Source organism: Phascolarctos cinereus, unplaced genomic scaffold (genome assembly GCF_003287225.1).
Source record: "Phascolarctos cinereus isolate Bilbo 61053 unplaced genomic scaffold, phaCin_HiC Scaffold_2;HRSCAF=192, whole genome shotgun sequence".
NCBI lineage: Eukaryota > Metazoa > Chordata > Mammalia > Diprotodontia > Phascolarctidae > Phascolarctos > Phascolarctos cinereus.
This window is the reverse complement of record NW_027555625.1, coordinates 136,816,538-136,832,959: the sequence shown is the minus strand read 5'-3', so window position 1 is coordinate 136,832,959 and position 16,422 is coordinate 136,816,538. Positions and strand designations below refer to the sequence as shown.

The window sequence follows — 16,422 nt, the reverse complement described above, 5'->3', positions numbered from 1 at the left end:
TGGTGGTAATAAGGAAGGTAGCCTTACTCTCCACAAAGATTTCTCCCCTCTGTAACAGCTGTGAAGACTGGGTTGGAAGCAAGCCTGATGGCTTTTGAGGCCCTTATCACCTCTTACTTGGACAATTACCTTTTAATTGGTCTACCTCAAATCTTCCTCCCACTCCAGTCTATCCTCTATATGGCTACCAGCATGATTTTCTAAAGCACCATTCTAACCACTTCACTCCCCTATTAATCAACCTTCAGAGGAGAGGGAGAAACAGGTTCTATGAGAGAGAAGGGATGACTGATAGACCAAGGTCCTAGAGAGCATGGCATTAATGGAGGCAGCATGTTGCCTTAGAAAGAACACTGTTTTAAGATCAGAAGACTTGTAATTCTAGTCCTATGTCTATCACTAATTTGCCTGGCAACCTTGGGCAAGTCTTTCAGCCACTCTGGATCTCAGTTTCCTCATATCATTGCTAATTGTGGTGGTCCTCAAAATTTTTATCATATATCTTATTTGCAAAATTTTTTTGATCATGTCTCCCAATATATGCATTTTAATTATTTATAAATTATTTACATGTGTTGCTATACTAACAGCATTATCATTTCATTTTCAAATATACATAAAAATAGAATTTTTAAAAGGTAAGATAAAGATGAAATTTATTACATCCTAGTGTCAAAAGAGATCCACTGCAGGTCAGACTTGTGCTTTAGGAAAATACAATATTTTTTGTTGGTGGAGGGAGGGTTGAGGAGGTGTTTGGGTTTTGTTTTGTTTTATTGCACTATGAAAGGGCTCTCCCCATTTAAAAAACCCTAGAGGTAGGCCTGGGTGTCACCATTAGCTGGGAGTCTTCAAGGGGAGGGGATGGAAGAGGAGCTTAAATAGGGAAGCAGAAGGCTCTGGGTCTGATCTGGAAGGTAAGGGTGATCTGGCAGAAGGGGAAGGGTGAGGAGCAATGTTGGGGGCTTATAATCTAAGGCCTGGTGGATGGTGGGCACTTTAGGTGGGGAGAGAGGAGGAGGAAAAGGAGAAGTAGGTTCCAGTGAGGGAGCAGCTGCACACCTGGGGTACTAAGCTCATGCTGGTGATACAGTAGTACAACAAATTATGATGAAAATTGCACTGAAGTTCTAGAATATGAAGGCAAAGCAGAAATTGAAAAAAATCTATCAATCACCACCTGAAAGAGATCCCAGAAGGAAAACTTACAGGAATATCATAGCCAAGTTTTAAAGTTCCCAGGTTAAGGAGAAAATATTGGAAGCAACAAAAAAAAAAAACAATTTAAATATCATAGAGCTACAATGAGGATTACACAAGACCTCACAGCTACTGTGTTGAAGGACCATAGGTCTTGGAATATTATATTTTGTAGAGCAAAAGAGCTCAGGTAATGACCAAGGATAACTTACCCAGCAAAGTTCAGTATAATCCTGAATGGAAAAAAAAATGAACATTTAAAGGTATTGTGACAAATAGCAGAATTTAGGGAAAATTCGGTATATAACAACCAGGAGAAATATAAGGTAACTTTAGTTGAAGACCAATTATAAGGGTCTCAATAAGGTCAAATTGTTTACTTCTCATATGTGAAAACATTATCAGTACTCTTATGACTATCATCATTACTTGGGTAGTTTGAGGGAAGGCTTAGGCATAACTGTGTATTATGGGGTGAATCTAAAAAAATAAAACTGTAGGAAGAGATAAAAAGGAGTAATTTTCTCATATAAATGAGGCAGAAAAGGAAAAACTGATATGGAAGAAGCTAATGGGGGAGGGTGGGTAGTGCTGGAACCTTATTCCTATCAGGAATGTGTTAAAGAGGGAACAAATATATATATCTAGGAGGGTAAAAAAGTCTTCTAAATTCAGAAAGAAATAAGAGGGCGAGGGGATAAGAAGAGGGAGAAGATAAGGGAAGGACTATTGGAGGGATGGGTAGGTTAAGGAATAAGAAGCCAAAGTAGCAAGTAGAAGTAAAGCAGAGGAGTGAGGAGGATTAGGTATAGGGTGAGAAGGATAGTGAGGAAAAACAGGAAGGAGGAAAATACACAAGTAATTATGGCTTAGAAATGAATGGGATGAATTTACCCATAAAATGGAAACTGAGAGCAGATTAAAAATTTGAATTCAACACTATGTTGCTTTCAGAAAATGCTATAAAAGTGAGAGATACACACAAAGATAAAATAAAAGGCTGGAATAAAATTTATTATGTAAAAAAACAGGAATAGTAATTATGATCTCAAAGTTAAAGCTAAAATAGATTTAAACAAAATAGAAAATAGGGACACTACACTATGTGTCAGCAATTTTATTCAATATTGTTTTAGACCATTTAAAATAACTAGACAGCATAAAATACTGCCAAAACAGACACAAGAACTATATGAGCATAAATATAAAACACTTTTTATACAAATAAAATTAGATCTAAATAATTGAAGTAGTATTTATCATTCATGGGCAAGTAAAGCCAATATAATTTTTTTAATGACAATTTTACCTAACTGATCTATTTCAATGCCATCCCAATAAAATTATTAAAAAAAAATTATCTTACTGAGTTAGAAAAAATAATAACAAAGTTCATTTGGAAAGAACAAAAGGTCGGTAACTTCAAAGAAACCAGAGGAAAAAAGATGTAAAGGTAGCAGATTCAGTAGTATCAGACCTTAAACTATGAGAGCATTGTTGAAGTGTAAAAGGACAATTTTTATTATTTTGAATTAAACATTTTCTTGTACAAATAAAACCTATACAGCCAAAAATAGAAAGAATGCAGAATATTGGGGGGGGGATTTTTCATAGTCTCTCAGATAAGATATGATTGGGTTGGAATATTACTGTGGTGTAGGAAATGATGAACTGGTTTATTTAGAAAAACATGGAAAGACTTGGACTTCCGAAGGAAGATGCTATCCACTTTCAGAGAAACAGATGACAAGTGGAAATAAGCATATTAGTGTATTAGTGTATATGTGTGTATGTTTTGATATCCGTGTATGTAAATATGTGTGTGTGTTTAATTGTGTCCTTCTTTAGGCGTGGAGGGGTGGGGGGAAGGAGGGGAAAAAATAAAGAAAAAAGTACACAGCAGAGAACAAAAGAAAACCTAGAAGGAAGGGCAGCTTTGAAAACAACGTGTAGTATTATTATATAGGTTTTCTTGAAATGGAAACTTAATATTTCATATTGAATCCTCTCTCATGTTCCGCTGTATACATGGCAATGTTTTTTTTTTCTTTTCCCTCTTTGTATTTAAGTTTAAAAGGAGACAAAAGAAGCTCGTGCTGGGAGCCTCGTGGCTGGGTAGGACTGGGAAGGGTCCAGAGGCTCAGGTTGGCGGTTGCGCCTGGAGTTCTAGATGTCTGTCCTACTGGCGAAGGGCGAGGGAGAGAAGTTGTGGTTTCCACTTCCACAAGGTCAAGCATCCAAGCAAAGCTGGAGGGACAGAACTTGGCAAAACCTGGGGTAGCCAATGAGGCCCCCTCGCGTCAGCCGCGGGCACCACACACTCCCTTAAGGTTCTCCTATATTGGAGAGCCGCTGCTGCAGGAGAGTTTAAAGGACATGGAACAGCTGATGCAACTACGGGGCTTGGAAGCGTTGGACTGGCTGGAGGTGCACTTCGGAGGCGTTTCGGGGCTGTGCCGGCTGCTGCAGACGGACCCCGAGCTCGGGCTCCCCTTGGACCCAGGCGAGCTGAGCCGCAGGAGGGAGCAGTTTGGCACCAATGAGGTGCCAAAAACTCGGAGCAGATGTTTCTTGGAGCTGGTGTGGGACGCTCTGCAGGACACTACGCTCATCTTCTTGGAGTTGGCGGCTGTTGCGTCCCTGGCCCTGGCCTTCTATGAGCCCAAGGTCAGCGGAGACACCAAAGGCTGCTATGTCAGCGGGGGCTCCGACAAGGAAGATAAGGCAGTGCCCTGGCTGGAGGGAGCAGCCCTGCTGATGTCAGTGGCTTTGGTGGTGCTGACCACAGCCTTAACTGACTGGAAGAAGGAGAAGCAGTTCAGGAATCTGCAGGACCGAGTGGCCCTAAATCAGAAAGGAAAGGTAGTGAGGGCCGGCCAGATCCTGGAGGTACCTGTCAAGGACATCGTGGTGGGTGATGTAGTCCCAGTGTCCTATGGAGACCTGCTGCCTGCGGACGGTGTGCTGCTCCAGGCACAGAACTTAAAAATGAATGAGAGCTCCTTGACTGGAGAGTTGGACATGGTGAAGAAGTCCCTGGACCTTGATCCAATTCTTCTGTCTGGGACCTATGTGATGGAGGGCTGGGGAAAAATCCTAGTGACTGCTGTGGGACCCAACTCACAAACTGGGATCATCCTGACCTTGCTTGCTGCCAGTGCCCAGCAAGGAAGGTTGGAAGACCATAGAAAGGTCTCAGAGTGGGCAAGTCAAGGCAAGAGCATAATAAAACCAAAACATTCCTCCTCCAAAGCAAAGCCAGTGCTACAAAAGAAACTGACAAAATTGGCAGTCCTGATTGGGAAGTGTGGTATTTTCATGGCCACCATCACAGTAGTTATTCTTGTGACCTACTTTGTAATTAATACTTTTGTGACTGAGAGGCAAAAATGGACTTATGGTTGTACTTCAGTTTATATCAAATACTTTATTAAATTTTTCATTATTGGAATGACAATCTTTGTGGTGACTATACCTGAAGGTCTTCCCCTTGTACTTACGCTGTCTTTGGCTTACTCCATAAAGAAAATGATGAAAGACAAAAGTTTAGTAAGGCATTTGGATGCTTGTGAGACAATCGCAAATGCCACAACCATTTGCATAGACAAAACTGGAACACTGACCATGAACAGAATGACTGTGGTCCAGGCTTATATTGGTGAGACTCATTACCAAAAGCTCCCCAAAACCAATTCTATCCCAGGTGCTATCCGGGAGTATCTTTTAAAAGGTATCACTGTTAATTGTTCTTATACTTCCAATATAATTCTTCCCAAAGATGGTAAGAAGTCAGTACAACAAATTGGCGATAAAGCCGAATGTGCCTTATTGGGATTTCTCCTGCATCTGGAATTGGATTATGAAACAGAAAGAAACAGAATACCACAGCATAGTTTGTATAAAGTGTATACCTTCAGCTCAGACAGAAAATCCACAAGTACTGTATTAAAATTGCCCACCGGGGGTTTCCTGATGTTTAGTAAAGGTCCTTCTGAAATAGTCCTAGCAAAGTGTTGTAAAATCCTGAACAAAATGGGAGAGCCTGTGGAATTGACAGAACCCCAAAAAAAAGAAATTGTTCAAAATATCATTGAGCCAATGACTTCTGAAGGACTTCAGACTGTCTGTCTGGCCTTCAGAGAGTTCTCAGATCAGGAAAAAGAACCAGACTGGGACAGAGAAGAGGATATCTTTACAGAACTTACTTGCATTGCTCTTGTAGGTATCGAAGATCCTGTTAGACCTGAGATTCCGAGTGCCATTAGGAAGTGCCAGCGAGCTGGAATCACTGTCCGGATGGTCACTGGGGATAACCTCAATACTGCACGGGCGATAGCATTCAAATGTGGCATTTTGGACCTCCGTGACAATTATTCTTGTCTAGAAGGCCAAGAGTTCAACAGGCTAATATGTGACAGACGTGGGAAGGTCGAACAGAAGCTTTTAGACAGGATTTGGCCTAGACTTCGTGTGCTTGCAAGGTGTTCCCCCACTGACAAATACACGCTTATAAAAGGTATAATTGACAGTGATATTTTGGGAGTGAGGCAGATTGTAGTCGTAACAGGTGATGGTATTAATGATGGCCCAGCATTAAAAGTAGCAGATATCGGGTTTGCCCTGGGCATCGCCGGAACAGATATTGCTAGAGAAGCTTCAGACATCATTCTAATGGATGACAGCTTCACGAGCATTATGAAAGCAATTATGTGGGGGAGGAACATTTATGACAACATCTCCAAGTTCCTCCAGTTTCATCTGACTGTCAGTGTAGTGGCAACGGTGGTGACGTTTATAGGGGCATGTGTGACGCAGGATTCACCGCTTAAAGTAGTACAGATGCTGTGGATTAACCTCATAATGGATGCATTTGCTTCTCTTGCCTTAGTCACTGAAAAGCCAACTGAGGCACTTCTGATGAGAAAATCTTACGGAAGGAAACAGCATCTCCTTTCCATTTCCATGGTAAAGTATATTTTGGGCCATGCAGCATACCAGCTTACAGTCACTTTTGTTCTTATGTTTGTTGGTGAAGAGCTGTTTGATTTCGAGAGTGGAAGAAAAGCTCTTCTCCACGCGTCTCCTTCCACCCACTATACGATGGTGTTCAACACTTTTGTTATGATGCAGCTTTTCAATGAAATTAATGCTCGAAAGGTTCATGGTGAGAGAAATGTCTTTGAAGGAATCCTCAGCAATAATATCTTTTGCGCCATTGTTGGGGGAACATTTGCCTTACAGTTCCTCATTGTTCAATTTGGCGGAAATGTTTTCAGCTGCACCAATCTTAGTCCAGACTTGTGGCTGTGGTGCATTTTCCTAGGAGCAGGGGTATTAGTGTGGGGTCAGTTTGTAACCACAATTCCCAGCAAGTATGTGGAACCTCTTATAAGGTTGATGGGTGGGAGATTAGAAGAAAGGGTTGATACTATATGCCATATAGCATCAACCACTGAGGACCTATTGTGGGTTCAGAACCCAAGCAGAATCCAGAATCAGAAAAGACTGATAAAATCATATCATTCTTATTTTCACAGGAGTGTGTCCCAAATTACCCAGTGACTATGAGAGCCAATGGCATGACAAGGATTCTTTCCCCCCCCAATATTGTTATTTATTTTCAATACCTTTGGCTAAGCCAAACTGCAAATTCACTCCTTCATCCTTTCCCAGATATAAGGTTTTTACAGTGAATGTAAAGCCCAAATTATCTGCATTGGCAGAAACAAGCAAACGAAACATCTTAAGGGATGTTTTTTTTTGGAAATAGACAATGTGAACACAATTAGAAACATGAATTAGATGGAGAGGTAATACAAGAAATATCTAAGGGAACAACTGAGAGGCAATACTTATAACTTTTTTATTTTTCTGCTTTTTCCCTTTTTTTAAAAGTCTCATGGGTAAAGAATAAATGTGTGCATTAATATTTGCCATTAATGACAAGATTGGGTTGCATGTATTGTAAAGGATAAAAGCCTGTTGAGAAGGTATAGATTCTAACTATTCTTGTTCTGTTGCAAATAACAAAAATTCAGTCAGCAAACCTCAACCTTTAAATATTGTTACATTTAGAGGAGTAGAGGGTTTTCCTGGAACCTGTATTGACTTCTTTCTTGTTATATATTGTATAAAAAGAATAAATGCTATTACAGAAATGTAGGCAACATGAGTGCTTTGTGAAAATACAAGCAGTTGTGATCTAAAGTTAATGCCTTTTTCATTAGTTTTTCACTAACTAGCCCACTAAGTTATATTTGTTTCTTAAAGTCAACTCACAAAAATGATATTGATAATAATAGTAAATTCAAATAACCTTTGCAGTCTTTGTTAAGTGGTCCAAATGACAAATTGAGCTGAGGTATTGCAGCATATCTGAAATATGGATAAGGTCTCTACCACCAAAGAGATTTGGAAAGTTAAAGGAAGGAGAAGGGAGAAAGGAATAAGCATTTATTAAATGCCTAGTAGGTTCCAGACACTATACTAAGCACTTTACAAATATTATCTCATTTGATCCTCACAACAACTCTAAAAGGTAGATGCTATTATTATCCTCATTTTACAGATGAGACAAACAGAGGTTAGGTGACTTGTTCAGGGTCACACAGCTCATAAGTGTATGAGGCTGGATTTTGACTCAGATCTTCCTAACTCCAGGCTTTGACCTTTGCCTATGTAATACAAGGAAATGCATCAACCTTCTGCTTTATTTTGGCTGTAGATCCTTTTATACAAATAAAGGGAAGATATATTAAAAGTTTTTATGTTCTTTTCCTTCCTGCATATATCATTGATAGTCTATAGCATAAGGGGCAGCTGGTGGCGCAGTGGATAGAGCACCAGCCCTGGATTCAGGAGGACCTGAGTTCAAATCTGCCCACAGACACATAACACTTACTACTAGCTGTGTGACCGGCAAGTCACTTAACCCCATTGCCTAGCTAAAAAAAGATAGTCTATAGCATAGTCAAGGTACTTAGTTCCAGAAATTATGCTCTAGTTTGGGGTGAGGAGTGGTGGGTGGAAGAATGAAGAATGTATCCATCCCTTTTCACATTCCTGTGTATTGACTTTTTTCTTCTAGAAGTTGAAATTAGTGCTTAAAAGATTCTACATTTTTTTTTAAAAAAAGATATCTAAGGTTTGTCAGAAAATTAAGAATTGGATCTAGTAGTTGTTGTTTCACAGTGAAGGTGTTGTCACCTCCTGAACCCTCCTCATTCAGTTAGCCAGTTAATCAATAAGCATCTTTTAGACACATTAGATTGTAAACTCCTTGAGGGCAGGGACTATCTTTTCCCTCTTTTTGTATCCCTAATGTTTAGTACAGTGCCTGGCACATAAGCAATGCTTAATAAATATTTATTGAGTGAGGCAACTAGGTGGCAGTGGGTAGAGCACTGGCCCTGGAATGAGGAGGACCTGAGTTCAAATCCGGCCTCAGACACTAAGTGTGACCCTGGGCAAATCACTTAATCCCAGTTGCCTCTGGGGAAAAAATGTTTATTGACTGACTGACTGACATCTGTGATGTGCATAAATGCTAGACTAGATGCCTGAAGGGGTTAAGAGAAAGTAGAAGACATGTCTTCTGTCTTCAACAAGCTTTGGTGAAAATTGAACATGGCAGAGCATTGACTAAAAACAGTGTTTTTAGATATTAAATCACTTTTGGCAGGTCTCACCGATCTCCTTTCTCTGAATTCCAACTGTGTTTGTAGTTTCTACCACCACTTAAATATGCACAGTCTTAAGGTGAATGTTAATCTTCTCCCTCCAACTAGACTATAAGGTCAACAGCAGAGATCATATATTCTTCTTCCACTTTCCTACAATGCTGAGATAAACAGATTCTCCTAGGGAGTAGGCTAATGATGATTATGATGATGGTATATTAAATTGTCATTAACAATTAGTTTATGGGGAAGAAATCAAATGACAAAATAAAAATGATAAAATACCGTTCTGACAATGGATCTCTATGTTTGTTGGTTATAAATGATCATTTGTCTGAATGCTAACAGACTAGTACTAATTATAATGTATGCATTAGCTGAGATGCCAGGGAAAGGAATGTTATGAGACCAGTTTAAAAAAAAGCCCAGGAATCTTGAGGGGCTAGGAGGGGAGTTATGACTAAAAGGCAGTTTCCAAAAGGAAACCTAAGGGGAGCCACAAAGGATTATGTGGCTTTCCTTGGGAATCTTAACCAGAACGTATGGAAATGAAGGGAATTGTATCAGTGATCTATACCGTTATATTTGTCTTCCTTCTGGAGGCAATTGGCCCAGCTATGTATATGTTAAATGGAACTTAGTCTCCTGACTTAAGAGGAAAGTAGCATCATGGTTATAGATGTTACAATAGACACCTTTTTAAAGCTATTTACTAAATTTTAATACCAAGAGAAGCATAAAATAAAGAATTAGATACAAGCCGAAGGATCATGTCACTGTTATAGATGACCCCCAGGGCAGAGTACAAATAAAAGTGAGTTCCAAATAGGTGGAAACATTCTCCAGATGCTTCAGCCTGTAGATAATATTGGGCTGATTGCATCAAGCTCCAGAACATTGCAAGAATTCCTCAATGAGACCCATGATTATTTGAAAGAGATTTACCTAACAATCCAAACTAGAAAAGCAAAATAGATGAAAATTTATCATTGCCCAGATTATGACTTTACATCAGGGCTACTCATTGTAGCAATTTGAATGAGTGCTCCATGAATTTTAAGGGGTTTTTAAAAAATTAGGAGATTTGATTAGTTTTTCTTGCCCATTTTTATTCCTTATTTGGCAACAAAGACCTCTCCAGGTGGGTGACTATGTGATAAGCCAAGTGTCTACACTAGGGAGGGGAAAAGGAAACCTATGCGTGACTTACATGTTCAAAGAAGCTGTATTAAAGGATCATCTTTATAGGAGCTGGAGGTGAGATGGGACTCTTTGGGCTTCCAAATTTGCATTCCAACTAGGGCAGTGAATCGGTACTGTGTTGAACTCTGGGAATACTAAAAAAGACAAGGACGCAGTCTAATAGTGGAGACAATATCCAAACAACTTTGTAAAAACTATCTAATTGGAGATAATCAACTGAGAAAGCACTAACATTAAGGAGGATTGAGAAAGGCTTAAAGAAGATGCGATTTAGCCAAGACTTGAAGGAAAGGGAAGCCAAGAGATGGAGGTGAGTAGGGAGAGAATTCAAAGAGAATTCTGAAGGACTTCAAAAGCCAAATGGAGGATTTTATATTTGATCCTGAAGATAATAGGGAACTGCTGGAGATTTTTTAAAATGGGGTGGGGAGTGTGTGTGACATGATCAGACCTGAGCTTCAGGAGGATCAATTTGATGGATTGGAGTAGGGGGAGACCTAAAGCAGGGAGACCAGTCAGAAAGAAGGCTACTACCTGGAAGTGATGAGAGTGGTAGCATTGTCAGAGGAGAAAGCGGAGCCTTTACGAGAGATGTCATGAAGGTAGAATTGACAGGATTTGACAACAGATTGGATATGGGAAAAAGAGAGAGAGAGAGAGAGAGAGAGAGAGAGAGAGAGAGAGAGAGAGAGAGAGAGAGAGAGAGAGGAGAGGAGAAACAGAGGGAGAGATAGAGGAAAGAGAGAGAGAGAGAGAGAGAGAGGTGTCAAGAATGACACCTAGATTAGATTGTGAGCTGGGTGACTGGGAAAAAGGTGTCACCCTAGGCAGTAATTGGGAATTTAGGAAGAGGAGAAAACTTGAGGGGAGGGTAATGAGTTCTGTTTTGGACATGTTGAGTTGAAGATGTCAATAAGACATCCAGTTCAACACGTCCAATAGGGAGTTTGAACTGTGAGACTAGAGGTTAGGTTGTCATTCAGTCTTTTCAGTCATGTCTCAACTCTTTGTGACCCTGTTTGGGGTTTTCTTGGCAAAGATACTGGTCTGGTTTGCCATTTCCTTCTCCAGCTCATTTTACAGATGAGGAAACAGAGGCAAACAGGGTTAAGTGACTTGCCTAGGGTAAGATTTTCTGAGTGTCTGAGGCCAGGCTCCTAGCTATTATGATTATATCAGTGATATATCTTCTGATATAACACTAGAAAAAAAAAGCAATGAGCAGCAATCATACTCAGCAAGGGTGGCCTGATCTGCAGATAGCACCAATGAGGGCATCAGAGTGCCCTCTGGTATGGGGGATGGTATGGGGGATCCTTAGCATCCAAGAAGAAGCTTGAGTTCCAATGAATTCTGTCCTCCCTGCCCTCTCGGCTTCCTCACCTTTGACATACATTACCTAATGCCTGTCTATATCCTTTGGAGGGAATTTCCACACCGGGAGCTCAGCACAACAACCCCCCCCCCCAAAATTTAAAGGGCCAGGGTCTAACCAATAAATAACAGTTGAGGTGTCTGGGTTTGAATCTTGACTTGTTACTAACCATTTGACCACATGCAAGTCACTTAACGTCTCTGGACTCAGTTTCCTCATCTGTAAAATGAGAGGATTGGACTATTTGATCTTCAGGATCCCTTTAATTCTAAATTTCTAATCCTACTAATTTTGTCCTTTTCCCTGAGCTGTTGAACTCTTTAATCAGAAATTGGTTCCTCTGCTTTCTTAAACCTAGATCATAGGAGTCCACAGTTACTCTGATATCTGACTTGGTGGGATTTTCAGAATAGGCAATCCTCTTGTCTTTAGACTCCTACCCTCTTCCCCAGATTAGGATTATGTCCCCTGCCCCTCAGAAGCCGCTGTCTGGGACTTCTGATTATTGGAACTAGCTCTGCCTCAAGAAACAATTATTGTCCCGATAACATCTGGGCCTCCCAGATATAGGCCAATTTTGGGTGATTTCTGAGCAAAAGTCAGTCATTTGACAATATGTTTTTTCCAGAAGGTGTCACTGATAAATCCAACATGTCAGCAACTCCCAACTCATGACCATAGAAATTCCTCTTCGCCATGATTGTAGGAATCCTCTCTGCCATGACTGTAGAAATCCTCTCCAACATCACTGTAGAAATCCTCTCCACCATGACTGTAGAAATCCTCTCTGCCGGTGTAATTTGGTCTAGACTGGCAACTACAATCTTCACAGCTCCAGGACCTTCAGTTATCTTGTCCTGGGGACCTCCCCCTGGACGTGCATGAGAGCCAGCCACATGGCTATCCCAAGGGCATATTTTTCATCTGGGTAAATTTTCAGTCAAGCTTCAGTAGTTGTCAGCTCTGCTAGTTCTCCCCCTCTTCCCTGAGTGAAAGGAATCGCTGACTTTTACCTATTTCTTTCTTCCCACTGTGAACAAATTTAAGTATCCCTTTGAGAAAAGCCTTTAAGACCTGAGTCATTAAATAATTGAAGACCTGAATTAGAGTCATTTTAAAAATCATTTGATATTTTGCCATATAAAAAAGGCTCAGTTTTTAAAAATCGCTGGGAAAGGATCAAGGCAATTCCATTAAGGACAATTGACTAGAGAGGAAGACTAGATATCTCAGCAGGTACCTAGTTCACCACTTCACTTGAGCCTGCCCAGTTTATCTTTATCTGTGAGCAATCTAATTAGAAACTTGAACTAGGGTAGTTCACATTCTACTCAAGGCTAATACTTAGTTACTATAGAAACTGGGCTTGGAAATAAGACTCTTTAGCAACTCAGTCTCTGAATCTTGTGGCCCTCAGAAGGGGCAGGGGAGAAGATCTTCAGCCCCTCTATATCATCCCTAACAGTAACTTTATGATAAATAATAATACTGAATTTGTATATTACCTCCAATTGCAAATCACAGTTACATACATTATCTCAATCCTCAAAATAATCTGTAAAATAGGGAATTCAAGTATTATTTGTTAATTTTTTTCCATTTTTTTCATTTTCAAGTTTTATTTCAAACTTAATCAACAAACACAAACATTTCAAGATACAAAAAACTGGGAACAGATGTATAAGAAACCATAATGTGCGTAATGTATAGTTTTACTTAAAGAAATGAGAGAGAATTTGGTTTTTAAAAGTAGTCATAACATCGTTGCTTTATTTGAGTTCACTCTTCTTTTTATTCCTTCTATTCATTTAAAAAATATTACTGCTCTTCTTTCAAGTCGATCACTATTTACCAAAGCACCCACTTTACCTTAAGTTGAACACTCTCCTCTCATAACAATTTACGTGTACTCAGACAAAACAAATTCACATATTGGCCATGTCTGACAATGCAGGCATGATTATACTTGTAGTCCCTCACATCTCTGCCAGAAGGTTGAAGGTATATTTTCTCATCAGTGTTTTGAAGTTGCAGTTGGTCAATGCTTTGGTCAGAGTTCTGAGGTCTTTAAGTGCTGTTTCCCTCACATTATTATTCTACTCATCTTGTAAATTATTCTCCTACTTCTGCTTATCTCATTCTGCATCAAGCCTTTAACATATGCAGTTTGAAATGTCCAATGGGCAGCTGATAGTGTAGATATACAACTTAGGAGAGAAATTAGGTTTGGATGTATAGATCTGAGAGTCATCTATGTAGAGTGGCATGATAATTAAATCCATGAGACCTAATGAATTCACCATGTAAGGGGGTATAAAGAGAAAAGAGGACCCAGGAGAGAGTATTGGTGTTAGGGACATGACATGGCTGATGATCCAGCAAAGGAGACTGAGAAAGAGTAGTCAGGCAAGAGGAAGGAAATCAAGAGAGGGAGCAGTATCTAAATAGCCCAGAGAGGAAGGAAAATCGATGAAAAGAGAGTATGTAGAAGGTCAGCTGTGTTGAATACAGTAGAAGAGAGAGTGGCTTTAGTAGAGCGATGATATAGGGAAACACCCAGCAAGGGGTTGAGAAATGAGTCTAGCTTAAAGTGGAGGCATTAACCATACATAGACAGCTTTTTGTCGAAGTTTCACTGAGAAAGGGAGGAAGGAGAGATATAAGGCAATAATACAAAGAAATTGTAGCATTGAGTGAGAGATCTTTAAGAATGAAAGAACATGTTTGTAGACAACAGGGATGGGACCAGTAGATAATAAACACTTAATAAATGTTTGTTAGGTTTAATTGAACCCATTTCTTCTGGCTCCAGATAGATTATGCTTTCAACACTACATTATAGCACCTCTCTCAAAAGATGGCACAAAATTCTTTTAAAAATAAATAAAACTTTAATTTTAAACATTTGTATACAAAAGATCTCAGCAGAGACCACAGTAGCCCTGTCATTCAAGAGAGTAGCTAGTATTGCCCTACCATTGCAAGGGGTATGGAGGTGATGTTATGTGTGGTACTTAAGAAAGAACAAAAGGCTGCTAGTGAATAATTAAACTAGCCATAACTGTGGTGCTTCCTGGCCATTTGATTTGTTTATAGACCCAGGTAGGTCTCTGGGACAATGGAAAAGGCATGAGTGAATTTTCCCAAGGGTCAGTCCCAAGGGCCAGCCCCCAGCTCCCTGATATGGCTGTATCTGTGCCTCTTCTGTGGCATGACCTGTACATAAGATTCTGGGGAACAGCCTCAGTTTCTTTATCCAGTAATGATCAGGTCATTCTATTTTGCTCTATCTTCATTTTTTCCTTTGAAAATGGAATATTGTATTATTTATTTCACAGAAATGAGATCAGAAAATGAGATTTCCCTCCCTGCTTCCCAAATGAATTAAATTTCTTTGGGTGAATGAGCAATAAAGGAGTCAATATATGAATCTGTCTATTGAAAAGAGTGTCAGGTCTACTTCTGATCAAATGGAAAGAGCTCAGGATTTGGGGTCATAGGATCTGGGTTCAAATTCTGGATCTTCCACTTACTACCTATATGATCTTGGGCAAATCACTTAAATGCTCCATGCCTCAGTTTCCTTATCTGTAAAATGAAGAGTTTGGCCTAAATGATTTTGTAAGGCCCTTCTAGCTCCACATCAATGAATCTATAAAATGCAGTGCCGATGGCCTCATTAAGCATGGTGGTGTGAAACAAACCAAGATGAATTTCTACAAATAGTCCATTCATTCATTTAATAAATATTTATTGTTTATTGGCCTAAAATTTATAAATCACGTAGCTTGATTTAGAAAGTATTACACATGCTTCCCAAGATCAGGGAGTTTATAGGTTAATTGGAGAGATAAGACTGACACACATGAAACAAAAGCAAATAATATAAGACAATACAAAATTAAATGATAAGTTACATGTTCAGATGATAACATGCTATAGGAATTTGGAGAAGACAATCAAAGATGGCAGAAATAGTCAGGAAAGAGCTATGGACAAAGGAGGAATTGAGCTGGGCTTTAAAGGATGGTTTGAGGGAATTTGAGAGGATTTAAATAGGACTGAAAAGACATTGCGTACTTTCCAAAATAAGAATGAAGATGACATGTGTGTGGAACATCTAGGAAGACCTTCTGAAAAGAGTATAGAGAATATGTTGGGAAATTAGATTGGCTAGGCTGGGTGGGGCCAGATTGTGAAAAGCCTTGAAAACCAGGCTTTCTATAATGTATGGAGCTGAGAGAAGTTAGGAAGGGATAAAAGCCTCAAAAACCATGAGAAGGACTCTCCTGACAAAGCCAAAGGCAACAAGATCAAAAGGAGAGAGTCAGTCAATCAATAAACATTTATAGAGTGGCCACTAAGTGCCAGGTACGGTGCTAAGTACTGGGGACACAAATATAAAAAAGAAAGACAGCCCCTGCCTTCAAGGAGCTTACAATCTAATAGGGGAAGACAAGACATAAAAGGAAGCTGAAAAGGGGATGGGGGAAAAAGGTACCCAGCATGGGGCATAATGGAATCCAAAGGAGTCCAGCTGGGTGGGGAATGAAGGGATGTCTGGCCTGAGCCCCTTCTTAAGTGGAGGCTAAGAGAGGAGTTTTTCAATCTGCCCTCTAATCAGAAAGGTCACAGGGCAGAGGACACTGATGAGGCTTAAGAACCGGGGCTGCTGCAGCCTTGCAGGAAGATGAGGCTCATGTGGATAAAGTTCTTGGGCGCATGATAGAGAAGTCCAAAATAGGACAGCCAAGTGGGAAATGAGATAAAGGATCAAGCAGATCCCTTCAGACCATTGAAAAATGCCTTATTCTTCCTCCAGGGGCCTAGGGATCACCTCAAGAAAAACTGGTTTTCTGTCCTTCAGACTTATATCCCTATTCATCCTTTTGGCGGAAATAATACTATATCATATTCGTAGAGTGATTTATAGTTTATAAAGAGCCTCCTTATAGTCATTTCATT

The 16,422-nt window shown here is 39.9% G+C and overlaps 1 pseudogene; it reads left to right on the top strand.

Annotated features, from left to right (window-relative positions):
* Positions 1 to 3,506: 3,506 nt before the first annotated feature.
* On the top strand, positions 3,507 to 7,360 carry LOC110196403 (plasma membrane calcium-transporting ATPase 1 pseudogene; annotated as a pseudogene).
* Positions 7,361 to 16,422: the final 9,062 nt, after the last annotated feature.